The 19644-nt window shown below is 38.6% G+C and overlaps 1 protein-coding gene and 1 non-coding gene across 5 annotated transcripts in view; both read left to right on the top strand.

Moving 5' to 3' along the window:
- Positions 1-19644, top strand: part of SMYD3 (SET and MYND domain containing 3) — a 780323-nt gene that overhangs the window by 55171 nt on the left and 705508 nt on the right. The gene's annotated exons all lie outside the window — the stretch shown is intronic.
- LOC118971611 (U6 spliceosomal RNA) lies at positions 2484-2586 on the top strand. The gene has a single exon (XR_005060117.1). It is a non-coding gene; the product is annotated as a U6 spliceosomal RNA (small nuclear RNA).

Genomic DNA, 19644 nt, shown 5'->3' with positions numbered 1-19644 from the left:
GCTTGACAGTTACTTTAAGTCAGGGGAGAGCTTTTCCTGGAGATGGACTATAGGTGACAGCTTGAAGCCTTAGGTATAGATCAGTTTGGGAACAGGGAGAATTAGAAGAAAATAGAACCAGACAAAAATCCTGATTAGGGGACCCCAACATTGTGGTAGGCAGCAAGGAGGTGCCAGCCAAGGGGAACCTGCAATTATAATCCCTAAATCTTAATTGCACCCAGTTTTAATTTAGGTTATTAATGTATATTTTGCATAATCTTCCCTGTTATGATCCAGAGTGGATTGTCTATCAGGATATACCCTAAGTGCCTGATTCACACATATATTTTTGATTGATGGACTGATGCAACTGATAAACATTAATCCTTTTATCACTGACGTAGAAAATCATGACCTTTAATTCTTATCAGCAGCAAATACCTGTGTCTGCCTCCAAGTTTATTTAAAAGGAGAATATATGAAAGTAACAATTTCCAAGAATCCATTTTATTTTCTGAATTCAAAGTCACCTGTCATTTTGGCCATAAATTCTTTGAGGCATGAAATAGCCTGCCAGTTGTCTATTGCTCTCAAAGTTAATGAATGGTTATCAATTTATCATGGGTAATAACCTAGCTGCAAATTGTAAGGAAGGCGTTCTCTCACTTCCTAGCATTTTTGCCTCAAGGGTGTATCTGCCTCTTCTACAGTACCTGCCTTTTCTACAGGATTTGGAGGTTCAAGCTTTTAAGAGAGCACATTTCTTACTTGGACACCTCTTTACACTTGGTAATAAATAGCACAGTGAAATATTAGCTGGTAATATCTTGCTTTGTGTAATAGATTTTGTGTAAATAAAACTCCCTGGTGTAGAATGTCACAGTTTTACATTGAGCCAGGATGGTGTTATGGTGCAGGAGGTAGTTAAGGTGGTGGTGGGGGGTGGGCCTTTTGGGGGTTGGTTTACTTCCCGCTCCAGCAACTTCATTTCTGTGCTTGAGGAGCCCTTGGAGCCAGCCAGCCACTTCTATAAATGTGGAATTTGTATTCACTGGTAAAGTAGCAGAGTTGTAAATTTTTATTCAAGAAGGAACTGTATTTTATTTCCAGTTAGCTTTTTTTGGTCACCAGTGTAAATGACATCTTTGTTAAAAATATTTTTTCTAATTCTTATTGTTAACAGATGGAAATACTGTTGATTTTTAAACATGATTTTGTAACCAACCACTGTACTAAGTTCTTGTTTCTAACAGAATTTCAGCTCTTTTCTCCTTGGGTTTTCTAGCTACCTTCATGTATCTGTATATATGGATACTGTTGCCTTCTTCTTTGCACTGTAGAATTTCATTGTAGCACAGTGGCGTAGAGCATAGGCTCTGGAACCACTGCTTGGGTTTTAATCCCATCTCCACTAACTTGCTAGCTGGGTGACTTTGCACAAAGTACTTAGGTTCCCTGTGCCTTGGTCTCCCCGACTGTAAAATGGGACGCTAATAGTGCTACCTTACAGGATTGTTAGGAAGATCATATGAGTTAGATGATTCAATATCTATGCAGTGTTTAGAACAGTGCCTGACACTTAGTAAACACCACAAAAATATTTGGTAAATAAAAAAATAACATCTTTTTTTCCTTGCACTGCCTAGTACTTCTAGATCAATAGTTATAAATGATGGCAAACTTTCTTTATTCCTTCTAGATCACAGTAGAAATGCTTCTGATGCTTCATTGGTTCATGTTTTAATAATGTTTATAATGAAACATTAGGAAGTTATAGACCAATATAAAGTTTTTCATTTTTCAGTAATATTAAGGAAAATATCATCTATTGTTGTCTTGCTAAAGGTTAAAAATCAGGACTGGTTTAAAAATTTTGTCATATGCTTTTTGGCATATACTGATATGGTCATTAACTTTTCTTTTTTGACCATTTATAAGGTGATCTGAATGAGTACATTTCCTAATATTTAACTATCCTTGCATCCTTATCTTTCATTTAGAGCACTTCTGAGTTCTTTTTGTCATTTCTTTTAAGGTTTTTACATTAATATTCATAATATCTGACAGTAATTTTTATTGTGTTTGCTAGGTTTTGGTGTCAGTGTGATGGTGTAAGCATTGGACAGTTTTCCAACTTTCTCTATACCTGGAAAGTTTAAATTATTTCTTCTTGAAAAATTAAAAGAATATTAACTTAGGAAGGGAACTGAGTAATTTAGTCTAGCTGTCTTAATTTTACAGATGAAGAAATAGTGGCTTGTTTATAGCTTCTTACTGGCAGCTACTTGGGAGTAAGGGTTAGGGGTTATGCCATGGAGGCGAGGAAATAACATTTATTGAGGATTTGTTTAAGGTCTTTAAAAACAGTACCATACTTCTGAGGTATTCATTAGATGTGGGTTTGTTTATTTGAATATCTAAAGTCAGAGTAAAAAAGTCTGTTGATTTTTAAAAAATAGACTTATAAAAAAGCAGTTTTAGATTCATAGCAAAACTGAGTGGTGCTCAATTCCGTGGCACACATACTTAAGTTGGAATACAGGGCAGATTAGCATGACTGTGCGCAAGGGTGGCATGCAAATCTGTGAAGTGTTCAATATTTTTTAAAGAATATGATCAATAATATTTTAATGTCTTGGTATGGTAGCAGGGGATAATTACACTTACTGTGGTGAGCATTTAGTAAGGTATAATTATTGAATCACTATGCTGTATACTTGAAACCAATACAATAAAAAAAAGGAATATACACAGAGAGTTCCTTTTCCTCTGCTCCCTGCCCCCACATACACACAGACTCCACCACCATTAACATCCCTGTCACAGGGGACGTTTGTTAAAACTGATGAACCTACATGGACACTTCATCATCACTCAGAGCCCGTGGTTTACATTGCAGCTCACTCATGGTGTTGTACATTCTATGGGTTTTGACAAGTGTATAATGACAGGTGTCTACCAATTACAGTATCGGACAGGATAGTTTCGCTGCCTTAAAAATCCTGTACTCTATGTCTGTTCATTCTTCCCTCCCCACTGGCAACCATTGATCTTTTTACTGTCTTCATAGTTTTGCCTTTCCCAGAAAGTCATATAGTTGGAATCATATAGTATGTAGCTTTTTCAGATTGGCTTCTTTACTTAGTAAATATTCAGTTGTGTGGCTAAAATTATATTGGTTTTGGGTGTCTTAATGTCTTTCCTGAAAATTATGTCTCAGTCTCCTTTGAATCCCCATATTCCAGTCAGTCAGCTAACAAATATTCATTGAAAGCCAACAATGTTTTGTCACTTTCCTAGGCTCTGGTGATACAGCAGTAATCAAAATACATATGAGCTATGCTGTCCTCATGGAAACTGCCATGATTTCTAGAGCCTAACAGGTGCCTGGTGAACGTAGTTGAAATGTATTTGCTCAAGGCCCATCAACCCATTTGGAGATTCTTTTGTCTCCTCTAAGGAGTTTCCAAACATGGTAATAGACATTTTCTTCCACTAGGTGGTAGCAGAGTCATGTATATGGAACCGTCTGCACCATAATTAAGTCCCTAATTGCTTATTAATATAGTTCTCTTTATTAATATATAAAATTTAAATGTTTATATTAATTAATTGAAAGGTAATCTCTAATTAAAATGAAAAGTGAACACATCTTGTAGAATGAATCGCAATAAGTAAAACTTCTAAAGTTCTTACATTTGTCTTCTTTTGTTTAATAATTAAACATTTATTGAGATTTGACTACATGCTAGGCATTGTGTTGGGGATTCAGGGTTGAATATAATTCCCTTTTTGCCTTTGATATGTCACAATTTAGTGAGGGAGACAGACATGAAAAGAGATCCAATAATACAGTGAAACGTATACATCTTGAGTGTACCATTCAGTGAGTGTTGACAAATGCATACACCTGTGTAACCAAAATCCCTATTAAGTTATTGATCATTACCATCTTGCGGTGGCTACTTAAGGGCTGTGTGGAGACTGAGTAAGTGGAGGAAGCTAGTTGAGAGAAGAATGGAGATGATCAATCATTTTCTGAGAGAGTAACCTGGCTTCTTGAGCTGTTTTATCAGTTCAAATTTAGTCCTTATGGGCCCTGGAAGTACTTTGGGGTCCATGAGATTTTACAGTAACTGGTTTCAGTGATTCTTACATCACTTGGAGTCAGAGCAGTCCATCCACGCTCTTGGAATGCCCATCCTTTACTTTCTAAGATGAGGGACTTAGCTCTATACTCCTAGTAACATAACTTAAACAAAACCAAAAATTACTCCCAAACCTAATAGCAACAGGTTATTGAATGGCAGGATTAAATGTTCAATGCTGACAGCCACAGGCTTATCAAAGCAGCTGCCATCTCTGGGCACATACTCTGCTCAGGCCCTGTTCCTCTTTGTGTTCATCATCCCTCTGTACAGCTGTCCTAAGAAGTAGGTGGTTATTGTGTCCTCGGTGGGGAACATCAATGAGAAAACTGATGTGCTAAGAGATTGTAGAACTTGCATAAGATCATAGCTTGAGGAGTCAGATTTTGAAACCCAGATCTCTCTGGTTCTGAAGCAGGGTTACCCCTGTCTCCCAGCTATCCTGTGTTGTCTTAGAAAAAGGAATTGTTATGTTACAGAGCAAAAATACCATAAAAAATAAATGAGGATTTTTACTTATTTTATCCCAGTTGTGGCAGTAAATGAAGACAACCAAATGAGAATGGCCAGCGGCCTTCAGAGCTTGTGTAGCAGGGGAGTCAGCCACCACCACTGGCATTTGGCAGAGGTTCAGAGTCAGGCAGAGGAGTGGGAAAGCTTTGGAGTGGAGAAAAGGGAAGTGTTCAGGTGGCCTGACTGGAGGTGTTTGTGTGGGGAAACTTTAGGCAGGCTAATTAGAGGTGACATCCTGTGTGGATGGTTATGGATACACTTCGGCTTCCTGTGTTGGTCCTAAATTGAAGAAAGGGCAAAAATGAGAAAGCTGTCAGTTATTAATCCAGTCCTGGCCACTTGGGGCTGTTTGGCTTCTTGGACTGATTGTCAGAGAACGTGGTCTGACCTTGTTCTCTAACAATCAGACTATTGTCCATTTATTTGTATATTGAGTGTCGTAGTAGATGGGGATGGGCGTTTCTTGCTAAATGATTGATTAGATTGTGTGTGTGTTTGTGTGTGCGTGTCTATGTGCATATATTTTCAACTATATTTAATTTTCTTTGGATAATGACCGTTTGACTTCAGGGAAGAGAAGAATAGAGGAAGAAGAGAGGAGCACTTCAGAGCATCTGTTTATCCTAATCGCTGTGAGTTGGTTCTCTGTGTTCTCAAGAGCTGAAGCTTCAGCATCCTGTGCGGCTTGTTAGCGACGTAAATGTCAAGCGCCACCCCAGACCCACAGAATCAGAAACTCGGTGGGTGGGACCCAGCAACTGATGTTTTCACAAGCCCTACAGCTGGCTCTGGTGCATGCTAAAGTAGAGAACCATTCTTTGTGGTCAGACTATGTCCCCATTGTATAGGTGAAACATTGCTGACTGGTAAGTAGGAACTGATAGATGCAGGAGTGGAATCCAGGCCAGTCTGACTCTTAAACTCATGCTCAGGTGAACTTTATATTATGTGAATTTTACCTCACTGAAAACCAACCAAGCAAGCAAAAATCTGTATTAGTATCCTACGGCTTCCTTAGCGGATCAACACAATTTGGTCACTTAGAGGAGAAATTTCTTCGCCCACAGTTCTGGAGGTCAGGTCTGAAATCAGGGTGTTAGCGGGGCTTTCTCTGAAGGCTGTATGGGGAGCCTGTCCCTGACTCTAAGAAGCCTCTGATGGCCCCCAGCAAACCTCGGCATTTCTTAGCTTGTTGCTGTGTAACTCCAGCCTGTGCCTCTGTTAAGTGGCTTTCTTCCTGTGTGTCCTCTCTGTGCGTTCTTTTCTTGTAAAGACACTAATTATTGGATTTAAGACCCACCTAATCTAGTATGACCTCATCTTGACTGATGACATCTGGAAGACCTTATTTTCAAATAAGGTCACATTCTGAAGTTCTGGGAGAGCATGAATTTTGAGGGCACGCCATTCAATCCATTACAACACCATTGGAGAAAACTGACTGACAGTACATGAGAGTCTGTTGCTGGACACTGTTCTGCTCCATTGATGGATATATCTATATGTCAGTGCTACCTAAAATAATCACTCTGGCTTTATAAGTCTTGATAGGTAGTGGAGTCCTCCAACTTTGGGCTTTGTAAAATTGTTTAAGCTATTTTAGGTCATGTGTTTTTCCATATAAATTTTAGAACCAGTTTGTCAACTTCTATAAAAAAGCCTGCTGGGATTTTGATTGGGATTGCTTTGACTCTATTGATCAATTTTATTTCTTAATATTAATTGAGTTTTCTGACTCATTTATTGAGGTTTGCCTTTCCCTAGTGTTTAAAAGTGGCTTGAGGTTTATTTAAAAGTTCCTTCGGTTGTGGGTGCATAGCTACGATCTTGTCTCCATGTTCACATGCCCTTCTGTCCTCTCTCTGTCTTCTCACAACTGCTAGTGACAGTTGTCATGAGATTTAGGGCACACCCAGATAATCCAGGGCGATCTCACCTCAAGACCCTAAACTTAATTATATCTACAAATATCCTTTTACCAAATAAGGCCACATTTCACAAATTCCTGGAGTTAGGACATGTTTGTATCTTTTGGAGGGCCACCATTCAACCTACTCTGAGAACCATGCTCAGTCCCCTGCTTGGAAAATTGTTACTTTATGGTAAAAAAACATAAACAGAAATGAATCATGTTTGCACAGTGAATATATGAGGATGTCAGGCTGCATTCTTTCCTAATCGTACCTCATACTACCTCCAACACACTGGACTCCAGCCACCTGTGTTCTTGCTGTTTCTCCAACACTCCAAACGGGGCCTTTTCCCCATCCCCATCGCCTGGGTTTGTCATCCTTCAGATGCTACAAGCTGTGCCTCAAATTCATTTGGGTCTCTGACCACTGTCCTCTTAGTGGAGGAGCTCTCTCTATCCTATCTAAAATGTCAGCCATCTCTCATTCTTCATCCCCTACACTGCTTTGTGTTTCTTCTACACACTTACCACCATCTGATACATTACTAATTATTCTCTATTGTGTGTTCATAAACTATAATATAAGCCCCATGATAGTAGGGACTATGATATATATATGATTAATATATCCCGAACACCTGCATCTGGCACATTGTAAACACTTAGCAGATATTTTTTAATTAATTTAAATGAATGAGTGGGTGATTTTCTTCAGTAGAGAAATAACCTTTAAAAAAGGAGATAACCTTAATCACATTGTATTAAAATCCAGTTTTTAAAACACAGTAGATGAAAGAAGCTACTGTTTGTCAAATTTGGGACAGTTTGAGTGTTAAGAAAGAATAATGACTAATTGGTTGTGACATTTTGAGTAAGTAAAAATCCATTAAATTAATCCATAGTGGCACTCAAAATAGGTAGTGGGGTGGAAGGGAGGAGAGAGAAAAACAAAAAGCAAGGCTCTCCTTACAGAAGAATGCCTTCTACTATGTATTGATGAATGAAAGAAAATCGCCATTTTGAAGTATTCTTGCAAAAATGTTTAACCTGAATCTAATCAAGCCTGTACTGAACTTCAACATTTTAAGGACCATAGGAGATAGAGAAATAAGGTAAATGGAAGAAGAACAAGAGGAAAACAGTCATATAAGTTCAAAATGCATGACATTTAATAAGACAGTTTTCTGGGACTTTTCAAAAAGTCATTGTCTTAAACAGTGTGTGTGTGGGGGAGAGAGAGAGAGAGAGACAGAGAGAGAGAGGGAGGGAGAGAGACTATTCTCTAGGCTAAAGGAAACTAAAGAGACATAATTACAGTTGTGATGTATGAACTTGGATGGGATCCAGGTTGACGGGGGAAGGTATAACATTCTTTCACTAGTTGTTGAAATCTGAACACAGACTGCATGCTAGATAATGTTATGTAATTATTGTTTATTTTCTTGGGTGGGATACTAGTATGTGATCATATAAGAGATGTGGTTCTTAGGAATCACAAGCTGAAGGATTTAAGGGATGAGTTACCGTGATTTCTTCAAAAGGATGAGCAAAAGAACATACACATTTATGTATATGTAGTGAGATGAAGTGAATATGACAAATTGTTAACCAATGTTGAATCTGGGGGAGGGTATATCAGTGATCATTGTATCTTTTTCCCCTCAACTTTTTTACTTGAAAAAACTTTTTTACTTGGAAAAAGTGGGAGGAAAACATGGGAAAAAAATCAGTTCTCTTAAAAGAGCTCCATAGTCTAAATGATGATTACATGGCAGTTAATTCCCCAGAGGAGATGAGGCTGCCTTGAACTGGGAAAGGGTGTCAAATGAAGAACTGTCTAGACATGAAGCTGACTTCTCTGCCATGATGTATTATGTCATGTTCTTCTAGCTCTCCTTTTGTGGGTATTTCTGTAGACTATAAGGTTGAAAAAGAAATATTGGAAAGACAATCATCCCTGTATTGAGAAAATCAATCTTAAAAGACAGGTGAAACAATTCAGGTATGTGGCCTGTAAGTCAGTGTCCCCACCCCAAACCCCTCCTTGGGGTTGTAAGAGAAACTACTGGGTTAGGTGTATTTTCAAATATCAAATATTTTTCATATTTTCAATGTCATAATCCCAAAACTTACCTCTGGCTTTTATAGCTGGTAATAAATTTTTTGGTCTCAAAGCAACCAATTATTTGCATTACATACTGATTTTACAAGTATACTTTTTCATACTGCATTTTGTTACTCACCATTAAGTGTAGTGCACATTATAGTTCATTTATTTAATCACCCAATTTCTCAGGAAAAGCATTGCAGATCAACATACAATTCGTCTAGTTTCCAAAGGAAACGTTATACTGATGATAATGCATTTAACACTTTAATAAAATTTTCATTTATAGGATTTGGTAATGCTTCTTGAAAGCTGTATAGCTTAAAATAGAGAACTTGCTCTCAGTTATGGTGTGATAAAATTAGCCGGGATGCCATTTCTAAATTACTGTGCTACTGCAGTAATAGAAAATTCCTTTTACTAATGCAGTGTCATCAGATGCTTCAACTTATAGAGGTTCATAAAATTTACCCCATATGCTACCAATCAAAATTAGAAATAAGTTTTAATAGAATTTTTAGCAATGAAACCTCTCATAGACAGAGATCCTGTTGCAAGCTGAAAAAGCTAGTGTGAATGGATTTAGAAAAGTAACACCTGTTAGATAATATATCTAATGTGAAAGTTGCATTTATTAAGATTAGTACATTTTCTCCCCCAAATCACAGAATTTACTGGATAATATAACCTTTTAAAATCTTTGACATTCTCTGAAGGAAAATGTTTACATATATGAAGTTGTCACATGTTTTCATATTAGATAAATAGAATTATGTCTAGAGTTGTTTTTAGGACAAATGAGGTAATGCATTATCTTGTGGGCATGGCACTGTGATGCCTTGATTCTCTGCTCTGTGTGGTGTGGGTTACTGTTTCACGGTTTGTCAGTAGTAAAATAAGGCATGATTTGGGCTGTTTCCCCAAAAGCACTGGGAGATTATGCTGTATCCTCTTCACTATTTCAATATTTGGTCTTTCTTCTTAGAGACATTTGATAGAATTACATCTTGGGTCTTCTGATTCACCTTAGCAAGTGGGGAGCTAGAGATGAAAAAGTCGTAGCAAAGTTTTAAAAGTATGAAGTGGAATCAACAGCTTATGATCTCGAAGGAACTTGATCTGTTGGCAGTTCATTGGTTATGTGTTTAATGTTAACAGATGTCTAGTAGTGGTTTGTTTTTTGTGAGTCATAAGGTTAATACCTTCATTTCCAAGGAGATATATATATATATATATATGGATATCCAATCAAAGGCAAAACTCTAGGCTTATTTCAGAAGTGAGAATGTCTGTGAAATTAAGGCTAGGCTATTCAGGCAAATTAAGTTCTTATCTGCACTAAACTCTCCCAGACCAGTGACAGGAAGTCCCCTGCATAGTTGCACAAATTAAATTCCTTATCTCTTGGTTTGCAAAAGACTATGTCTTAACACTCGTAGGGGTTTTCTAACTCAGCTCTTGAGTTCATTTTCTTTGTTGTTAACTGTGTCCTATGCTGTTAGACTCTGGGCACCTTAAATGCAATTTGAAATTCAGATAAAGATTTGACAGTGGCATAAAAAATAGCAGAATCTCATTAGTGCTATTTATCCCTTAGGTTAATAGTAAGAAGGGAACATTCCTGTGTGCTCCTTGCACGGTGCTCTGATTGGGGTCACATTCGTGGAAGGCTTTTTAAGAGGCACAGAATAGCCCTGTGGTTGAAAGAATCCATCTCCATTTTGTCAGAGTAGACTTGGTGCTGTTGACAGTCCCCTGCTTACTCATAGCTGAAACTGCTGGCCGTTGGCGTTTATCGAATGTTTACCACATTCTAGGTTTTATGCGGAATGCCTCATGGTATCTAATCCTCACAATTCAGTGAGGTAGTAACTTAAAACATGGTTGTCATGTCATCACTGTCATCACTGTCACCACCACCAGTCCTGTTTTATAATTGAGGAAATGCCTTAGGGAGATAAAGGACTTGTCGTAGATGGCCTTTGTTATGGTGAGGTACATTCCTTCTGTACTCAGTTGTTTGAGTGTTTTTCATGAGTGGATGTTGAGTTTTGTCAAATGCTTTTTCTGCATCTATTGAGATGATCATATAAATTTTTTTTTTGGAGAGGGCATCTCTCATATTTATTGATCAAATGGTTGTTAACAACAATAAAACTCTGTATAGGGAAGTCAATGCTCAATGCACAATCATTAATCCATCTCAAGCCTAATTCTCGTCAGTCTCCTATCTTCTGAAGCATAATGAGCAAGTTCTTACATGGTGAACAAATTCTTGCATAGTGAATAAGTTCTTACATGGTGAACAGTACGAGGGCAGTCATCACAGAAACTTTTGGTTTTGATCACGCATTATGAACTATAAACAATCAGGTCAAATATGAATATTCGTTTGATTTTTATACTTGATTTATATGTGGATCCCACATTTCTCCCTTTATTATTATTATTATTTTTAATAAAATGCTGAAGTGGTAGGTAGATGCAAGATAAAGGTAGAAAACATAGTTTAGTGTTGTAAGAGAGCAATTGTAGATGATCAGGTGTGGGCCAGTAGACTATGTGTTAATCCAAGCTAGACAAGGGCATTAAAACATCCACAGATGCAGAAGATTTCTCTCAAAACAGGGGGTGGGGGTGAGGTTCTAAGCTTCACCACTGTTGATCCCCAATTTCTCACCTGATGGCACCCCTGCGACTGTGCCTGTCTTAGGTTGTTCCTCCCTTGAGGAATCTTACCCGTCTCTGGCTAACCAGTCATCTTCCGAGGCCATACAGGGAAATGTAAAGTTGGTCAGTGAGAGAGAAGCCATATTATTTGAAAAGGTTAGCTTTTTACTTCTTTGCAGATTTATGCCCTGTGGCTTCTATGCCCAGCATTTGTCTTGAGGTATCTTTACCACTTGGAGGAATTATGATACTCAGTAAATTTGATATGAGGCACGAATTCTATTTAACAGTTGTAATTAGGTAGGAAGAAGAGAAGCTATAGAGGTAGCAGATGGAAGAAAACATGGGAGGATTGTTTATTTCTTTGACATATCTTCTTGTAGAGTAACTTCAGCATGTATAGGTTTTAAACTACTAACTAAATTGTGCACACACATTAACATAATAGGAATACAGTTTCATAACCAAAACAGACCTATAATTACCAGCCATCTCCAGTGAAGCCAAGAAAACCAGTTAGGCACCCTAGGCATTTGTGAAAATATGTCTATGATATGATGGATATTGTCCAACTGTACTTGAACAGTCTGAGAGAAATCAGACAAATTAAGACAACCCATTCCTGGGAACTGTTCACATCCCATATGTTCTTTTAACCGTAGATAGTCTGTAGTCGTAAGATTTTGGAGCGCTACAACTTGCACTTCTCCTAATTCTTGGTTGAGTTCCCACATTATAGATCCAGTCAAATTTGTTGTTTTACTGAAAGCACAGGCCAGCTAAGATATCTCCTTCTTCATTCCAATGGCAAGTCCAGGAAATGGTGGGATGGATGCAGCAACACCTGCAGCATCGCCTGGATCTTTGTGGAGGTTTTTTGATGATCATCTTCTGGTATGAGTCTTCCAGAGAGTGCTGATGTTGGAAGTTCTTCATATCGTATCTTAGTTCATTTTCTGGGTAGCCAAATTAGGCTCTGATCTTCTGTATAAACACAAACAGACCCTTTGCCCACACTTTGATATGCCCTTTATACCATTGTGTAAAACTCATTGGAGGTCACCACACAGGAACTGCTTTTTTTTTTTTTAAGAGACAGGAATATTATCAGAAAAGTGTACCTCCATAGCCGATCATCTGACACCCTTTAAATGATCAAAATTAAGGATATTTAAAGCATGTGTTAATCATTGACTTACCATTAGTTTTATCCTATCAAGGGGTTCTTTCATTCTTTCTTTTTTTTTAACCTTTAATCTACACTTACATGAAGAATATTATGTTTACTAGGCTCTCCCCTATACCAGGTCCCCCCTATAAACCCCTTTACAGTCACTGTTCATCAGCATAGCAAAATGTTGTAGAATCACTACTTGTCTTCTCTGTGTTGTACAGCCCTCCCATTTCTCCCTCCCCCCCTATGCATGCAAATCTTAATACCCCTTTTCTTCTTCCCCCCCTTATCCCTCCCTGCCCACCCATCCTCCCCAGTTCCTTTCCCTTTGGTACCTGTTAGTCCATTTTTGGGTTCTGTAATTCCACTGCTGTTTTGTTCCTTCAGTTTTTCCTTTGTTCTTATACTCCACAGATGAGTGAAATCATTTGGTATTTCTCTTTCTCCGCTTGGCTTATTTCACTGAGCATAATACCCTCCAGGTCCATCCATGTTGCTCCAAATGGTAGGATTTTCCCTCTTCTTATGGCTAAGTAGTATTCCATTGTGTATATGTACCACATCTTCTTTATCCATTCATCTACCAATGGACATTTAGGTTGCTTCCAATTCTTGGCTATTGTAAATAGTGCTGCAATAAACATAGGGGTGCATCCGTCTTTCTCAAACTTGATTGCTGCGTTCTTAGGGTAAATTCCTAGGAATAGAATTCCTGGGTCAAATGGTAGGTCTGTTTTGAGCATTTTGATGACCCTCCATACTGCTTTCCACAATGGTTGAACTAATTTACATTCCCACCAGCAGTGTAGGAGAGTTCCCCTTTCTCCACAGCCTCGTCAACATTTGTTGTTGTTTGTCTTTTGGATAGCAGCCATCCTTACTGGTGTGAGATGATATCTCATTGTAGTTTTAATTTGCATTTCTCTGATAATTAGTGATGTGGAGCATCTTTTCATGTGTCTGTTGGCCATCTGTATTTCTTTTTTGGAGAACTGTCTGTTCAGTTCCTCTTTCCATTTTTTAATTGGATTACTTGTTGTTGTTTGTTGAGGCATGTGAGCTCTTTATATATTTTGGACATCACGCCTTTATCGGATCTGTCGTTTACAAATATATTCTCCCATACTGTAGGGTTCCTTTTTGTTCTATTGATGGTGTCTTTTGTTGTACAGAAGCTTTTCAGCTTAATATAGTCCCACTTGTTCGTTTTTGCTGTTGTTTTCCTTGCCCGGGGAGATACGTTCAAGAAGAGGTCACTCATGTTTATGTCTAAGAGGTTTTTGCCTATGTTTTTTTCCACAAGTTTAATGGTTTCATGACTTACATTCAGGTCTTTGATCCATTTTGAGTTTACTTTTGTGTATGGGGTTAGACAATGGTCCAGTTTCATTCTCCTACATGTAGCTGTCCAGTTTTGCCAGCACCATCTGTTGAAGAGACTGTCATTTTGCCATTGTATGTCCAGGGCTCCTTTATCAAATATTAATTGACAATATATGTTTGGGTTAATGTCTGGAGTCTCTAATCTGTTCCACTGGTCTGTGGCTCTGTTCTTGTGCCAGTACCAGATTGTCTTGATTACTATGGCTTTGTAGTAGAGCTTGAAGTTTGGGAGTGAGATCCACCCTACTTTATTCTTCTTTCTCAGGATTGCTTTGGCTATTCGAGGTCTTTGGTGTTTCCATATGAATTTTTGAATTATTTGTTCCAATTCATTGAAGAATGTTGCTGGTAATTTGATAGGGATTGCATCAAATCTGTATATTGCTTTGGGCAGAATGGCCATTTTGACGATATTAATTCTTTCTAGCCATGAGCCATGAGCATGGGGGGGATGAGTTTCCATTTGTTAGTGTCCCCTTTAATTTCTCTTAAGAGAGACTTGTAGTTTTCAGGGTATAGGTCTTTCACTTCTTTGGTTAGGTTTATTCCTAGGTATTTTATTCTTTTTGATGCAATGATGAATGGAATTGTTTTCCTGATTTCTCTTTCTATTGGTTCATTGTTAGTACATAGGAAAGCTACAGATTTCTGTGTGTTAATTTTGTATCCTGCAACATTGCTGTATTCCGATATCAGTTCTAGTAGTTTTGGAGTGGAGTCTTAAGGGTTTTTTATGTACAGTATCATATCATCTGCAAATAGTGACAGTTTAACTTCTTCTTTACCAATCTGGATTCCTTGTATTTCTTTCTTTTGTCTGATTGCCATGGGTAGGACCTCTAGTAATATGTTAAATAACAGTGGGGAGAGTGGGCATCCCTGTCTGGTTCCCGATCTCAGAGGAAATGCTTTCAGCTTCTCGCTCTTCAGTGTAATGCTGACTGTGGGTTTATCATATATGGCCTTTAATATGTTGAGGTACTTGCCCTCTGTTCCCATTTTGCTGGGAGTTTTTATCATGAAATGATGTTGAATTTTGTCAAATGCTTTTTCAGCATGTATGGAGATGATCATGTGGTTTTTGTCTTTCTTTTTGTTGATGTGGTGGATGATGTTGATGGATTTTCGAATGTTGTACCATCCTTGCATCCCTGGGATGAATCCCACTTGGTCATGGTGTATGATCCTTTTGATATACTGTTGAATTCTGTTTGCTAATATTTTATTGAGTATTTTTGCATCTACATTCATCAGGGATATTGGTATGTAATCTTCTTTTTTGGTGGGGTCTTTGCCTAGTTTTGGTATTAGGTTCACAGAATGAGTTTGGGAGTGTTCCCTCCTCTTCTATTTTTTGGAACACTTTAAGGAGAATGGGTATTATGTCTTCTCTGTGTGTCTGATAAAATTCCGAGGTAAATCCGTCCGGCCCCGGGGTTTTGTTCTTGGGTAGTTTTTTGATTACTGTTTCAATTTCTTTGCTCGTAATTGGTTTGTTTAACTTTTGTGTTTCTTTCTTGGTCAGTTTTGGGAGGTTGTATTTTTCTTGGAAGTTGTCCATTTCTTCTAGGTTTTCCAGCTTGTTGGCATATAGGTTTTCATAGTAGTCTTTAATAATTCTTTGTATTTCTGTGGAGTCTGTCATGATTTTTCCATTCTCATTTCTGATTCTGTTGATTTGTGTTGATTCCCTTTTTCTCTTAATAAGTTTGGCTAGAGGCTTATCTATTTTGTTTATTTTCTCAAAGAACGAGCTCTTGGTTTCATTGATTTTTCCTATTGTTTTATTCTTCTCAATTTTGTTTATTTCTTCTCTGATCTTTATTATGTCCCTCCTTCTGCTGACTTTAGACCTCATTTGTTCTTCTTTTTCAAGTTTTGATAATTGTGATGTTAGACTATTCATTTGGGATTGCTCTTCCTTCTTCAAGTGTGCCTGGATTGCTATATACTTTCCTCTTAAGACTGCTTTCGCTGCATCCCACAGAAGTTGGGGCTTAGTGTTGTTGTTGTCATTTGTTTCTATATATTCCCTGATCTCTATTTTGATTTTTTCATTGATCCATTGATTATTTAGGAGCATGTTGTTAAGCCTCCGTGTGTTTGTGAGCCTTTTTGTTTTCTTTGTAGAATTTATTTCTAGTTTATACCTTTGTGGTCTGAAAAATTGGTTGGTAGAATTTCAATATTTTGGAATTTACTGAGGTTCTTTTTGTGAGCTAGCATGTGGTCTATTCTGGAGAATGATCCATGTGCACTTGAGAAGAATGTATATCCTGTTGCTTTTGGATGTAGAGTTCTATAGATGTCTATTAGGTCCATCTGTTCTAGTGTGTTGTTCAGTGCCTGTGTGTCCTTACTTATTTTCTGCCTGGTGGATCTATCCTTTGGGGGTGAGTGGCGTGTTGATGTCTCCTAAAATGAATGCATTGCAGTCTATTTCCCTCGTTAGTTCTGTTAGTATTTGGTGCTCCTGTGTTGGGTGCATATATATTTAGAAAGGTTATATCCTCTTGTTGGACTGAGCCCTTTATCATTATGTAGTGTCCTTCTTTATCTCTTGTTACTTTCTTTGTTTTGAAGTCTATTTTGTCTGATATTAGTACTGCAACTCCTGCTTTCTTCTCCCTGTTGTTTGCCTGAAATATGTTTTTCCGTCCCTTGACTTTTAGTCTGTGCATGTCTTTGGGTTTGAGGTGCGTTTCTTGTAAGCAGCATATAGATGGCTCTTGTTTTTTTATCCATTCTATTACTCTGTGTCTTTTGATTGGTGCATTAAGTCCATTTACATGTAGGGTGACTATTGAGAGATATGTACTTATTGCTATTGCAGGCTTTAGATTCGTGGTTACCAAAGGTTCAAGGTTAGCCTCTTTAGTATCTTACTGCCTAACTTAGCTCGCTATTGAGCTGTTACATACACTGTCTGGAGATTCTTTTCTTCTCTCCCTTCTTATTCCTCCTCCTCCATTCTTCATATGTTGTGTGTTTTGTTCTGTGCTCTTTTTAGGATTGCTCCCATCTAGAGCAGTCCCTTTAGGATGCCCTGTAGAGGTGGTTTGTGGGAAGCAAATTCCCTCAGCTTTTGCTTGTCTGGGAATTGTTTAATCCCACCATCATATTTAAATGATAGTCATGCTGGATACAGTATCCTTGGTTCAAGGCCCTTCTGTTTTATTGCATGAAATATATCATGGCATTCTCTTCTGGCCTGTTGAGTTTCTGTCGAGAAGTCTGATGTTAGCCTGATGGGTTTTCCTTTATAGGTTACCTTTTTCTCTCTAGCTGCCTTTAAAACTCTTTCCTTGTCCTTGATCATTGCCATTTTAATTATTATGTGTCTTGGTGTTGCCCTGCTTGGATCCTTTCTGTTGTGGGTTCTGTGTATTTCCGTGGTCTGTTCGATTATTTCCTCCCCCAGTTTGGGGAAGTTTTCAGCAATTATTTCTTCAAAGAGGCTTTCTATCCCTTTTCCTCTCACTTCTTCTTCTGGTACCCCTATAATACGGATATTGTTCCTTTTGGATTGGTCACATAGTTCTCTTAGTATTGTTTTGTTCCTGGAGATCCTTTTATCTCTCTGTATGTCAGCTTCTATATGTTCCTGTTCTCTGGTTTCTATTCCTTCAATGGCATTTTGAATCTTATCCATTCTACTTATAAGTCCTTCCAGGGTTTGTTTCACTTCTGTAATCTCCTTCCTGGCATCTGTGATCTCCCTCTGGACTTCATCCCATTGCTCTTGCGTTTTTCTCTGCATCTCATCCCATTGCTCTTGCATTTTTCTCTGCATCTCTGTCAGCATGTTCATGATTTTTATTTTGAATTCTTTTTTAGGAAGACTGGTTCGGTCTTTCTCCTTCTCAGATATTGTCTCTGTGATCTTTGTCTGCCTGTAGTTTTGCCTTTTCATGGTGATAGAAATAGTTTGCAGAGCTGGTACGAGTGACAGCTGGAAGAGCTTCCCTTCTTGTTGGTTTGTGGCCTTCCTCTCCTGGGAGAATAGCGACCTCTAGTGGCTTGTGCTGGGCAGCTGTGCACAGACAGGGCTTCTGCCTCCTGCTGGGCTGCAAGAGAATTTATCTCCGCTTTTGCTGTGGGCATGGCCTGGCTGGGGCTGCTGCTCCAAAATGGTGGAGCCCCAATGGGTGGGGGAGCAGCCGGGAGGCTATTAATTTCTCTATAAGGGGCCTCTTTGCTCCCTGCTGCCCAGGGGATTAGAGTGCCCAGAGATCCCAAGATTCCCTGCCACTGGACTAAGTGTCCTGCCCTGCCCCTTTAAGACTTCTAAAAAGCAGTCTCCAATCCAAAACAACAACAGCAACAACAAAAGAAAAAAAAATTAAGTAAATAATTAAAAAAAAAAAAAGAAAAACGCAGGATTTTCTTTGTCCTCAGGCGCCAGTCTCAGGCACCCACTCACCAGTCTTGCTTCCCTGTTTCCCTAGTATTAGGGTCCCTGTCCCTTTAAGACTTCCAAAAAGCACTCGCCAAAAAAATAAATAAATAAATAAAATGGGGGGAAAAAAAAAAGGCTGCTCCCGTTTCTTTGTTCTCTGGCATCGGCCTCAGGCTCCCGCTCACCAGTCCTGCCGCCCTGGTTCCCTAGTATCCAGGACCCCACGCATGCACTGTGTCTGCTCTCTGGTCTGGATGGCTGGGGCTGGGTGTTCAGCAGTCCTGGGCTCTCCCTCCCTGCTGACTCCTCTCCACCCTCTGGGAGCTGGGGGGAGGGGCTCTCGCATCCCGCTTGGCGGGGAATTGTATCTTACCCCCTTCGGGAGGTGCTGATTTCTTGCAGGTGTGGATGTGGTCTGGATGTTGTTCTGTGTCCTCTGGTCTCTATTTTAGGAAGAGTTGTCTCTGTTATATTTTCATAGATAAATGTGGTTTTGGGAGGAGATTTGTGCTGCTCTACTCATGCCACCATCTTGTCTCCCCTGCTCATATAATTTTTATTTTTTATTAATATGATATATCACATTTTTGATATGCCTATGTTGAACATCATACTCAATGGTGAAAAGTTGTAAGAGTTTCCTCTAAGATAAGGAACCAAACAAAATTGCCCACTCTTACCACTCCTATTCAACAAAGTACTAGAGGTCCTAGGCAGAACAAGTGGGCAAAAAAAGAAATGAAATGTGTTTGGATCGGAAAGGGAGAAAGAAAATTGTCTCTGTAGATGACATGATCTTACATATAGAAAATCCTAAGGACTCCCCAAAAAAACTGTTAGAAGTAATAAATGAATTCAATAGAGTTGCAGGATATGAAGTCTAATCTAATCTAATGCACAGCATGGTGACTATAGTTAATAGCACTGTATTGTGTATTTGAAAGTTGCTAAGAGAGTAGATCGTAGAAGTTCTTTAAAAAATTGTAACAATGTGAGGGGATGGATGGTTAGCTAAACTTGTGGTTGTCTTTTCACAAGATATACCTATATTAATCATTATGCTGTACACTTTACACTTAAGTTATGTTTTATGTCAACTATATCTCAATATAGCTGCAAAAGATAGGAGATAGAGGAATTTATTCAAAGTCACATGACTGGTAAATGGGAGAGCTGGAATCGAAAGCCTGGGCTTAAAGATGCCAGAGTCCAAGCCCTTTACCCCTCTGCTGAACTTACATACCCTGGAGCTTTCACCATGTTGCCCTGTATCTTGATTCTACATGCTTAGGACCTTGTGATTGACAGGTTTTGCCAGTTGTGTGCCTGGCTTTAAATTTTGATTTCAGCTCTGGA

This window comes from Manis javanica, chromosome 11, assembly GCF_040802235.1.
Source record: "Manis javanica isolate MJ-LG chromosome 11, MJ_LKY, whole genome shotgun sequence".
Lineage (NCBI taxonomy): Eukaryota > Metazoa > Chordata > Mammalia > Pholidota > Manidae > Manis > Manis javanica.
The sequence above is the reverse complement of the archived record's forward strand: the minus strand, read 5'-3'. Positions and strand labels throughout refer to the sequence as shown.